Consider the following 1,559-nt stretch of genomic DNA (forward strand, 5'->3'; position numbering starts at 1 on the left):
CGAGACGATGAACGAAACTCGTGGGCTTTTGAAGTAAATAAAACAGAAATAACACACGCTTTTAAGGTTTAGGTATCCAAACTATTTTGTTTGGGAGATTTATTATATTGTGGGGTAAGATGGGATAGAAATATAATATTGTGCAAAATACAGAAACAACAAAAAATTTGGCAAAAAATTAAAATATGCCATTTAAACCAGATTAGACCAGTTTTATCCGGTTTTCCAATCCATCAATCAAATAGCATTATTGGATGCGGTTTATGACGCTATTTATGGCCTTTATTACGAAACAATACCTCTTCATTGTTATATGCCTTTCTCATTAGTTTTAATTACATTTTTGGCACAATGTACCAAAACAAGTCAGTGGTTTCTAGATATGTTGTTTATATAAGCACTGCGTTCCATACGTTTTAAAACATGAGAAATGGCAACGATTAACTATTTACATGTATACACAATGACATTTTTGGTTTGCATATATATTACTGTGGGGGAAAGATGGGACACCTTTAGCACATAATATCCAAACATCCTGATCGTGTTTTAAACAATTAACAACAGTCTATGGAAGTCGTGGGAAACGATTTTTTGATTGTTTGAATGTTTTTTGTTGATACCAAATTGGACGAGAAAATAGAATAAAAAGGCGTCCCATCTTTCCCACTAAACTATGTAAATTAAACTATGATAATTAAACTATGTAAAACGAATATCTGATTTCGGCAACTGTTTTAAATAAAAAAAGCTATATATTTAATTCTATATGGGTGAGGTCCTACGACAAGACACGTACGCTTAGGAGACATAAAATGTAAGCCAGAATTGGCCCATTACCCCAACATCCAGGGATTAAGGCAGTGGCCGGCTCATTACAAAACACACAGAGTGGTACTACATGGAGATAAAAACAAAATCAGGCATACGTCTATATTCTTCAACCCAAAGTCAGCAAAATTTTGTAAGGTAGAATAACGCCGCAAAATCGAACGTCAAAACAAAACAGACTGTTGAATCTAAATTCGGTGAAACGAACTGTAACGTAAACATTGTATATACATACGTTGCTCAAAAACCTAACAAAACCAAAACCTATGTTTCCAGAAAAACAGAGCATTAATAACCCTATTTAAAACCGAAAATCTTCTGATCTTTTCAAAACCAGGGCCCAGTTTCGGGCATTCAGTGCCAGTTTCATAGTTTAACCAAAAAGTCCGTTTTTGTGTCGGGTCATAGCCTATCCCTACACACATGAGTGGCAATGAAAGTAATAGAAGTTTTCGAACAGTGCTGTTTTTGTGAAGATCTTTACACGGGTATGAGTAACTGCTCGATTATTGCCATGGATGTTAAGATACAAACGTGTCAGTTTCAAAGACGTAGATTAATGACAGGAATTATTTTTTTGATTGGTTTCGGGTTTTGCTAGTTTCTTTCACAGGAAAACAGTGTTATTTATATAATTTAGAAATTTAGGTAAGAGACAATTATAAGATTAACAACAAAGGCTGACCTATTTTGCTTAATTTCGGTCTAAGTTCCGGGTGTAGTATAGC

Source organism: Ciona intestinalis, chromosome 6 (genome assembly GCF_000224145.3).
Source record: "Ciona intestinalis chromosome 6, KH, whole genome shotgun sequence".
In the NCBI taxonomy this organism is placed as follows: domain Eukaryota; kingdom Metazoa; phylum Chordata; class Ascidiacea; order Phlebobranchia; family Cionidae; genus Ciona; species Ciona intestinalis.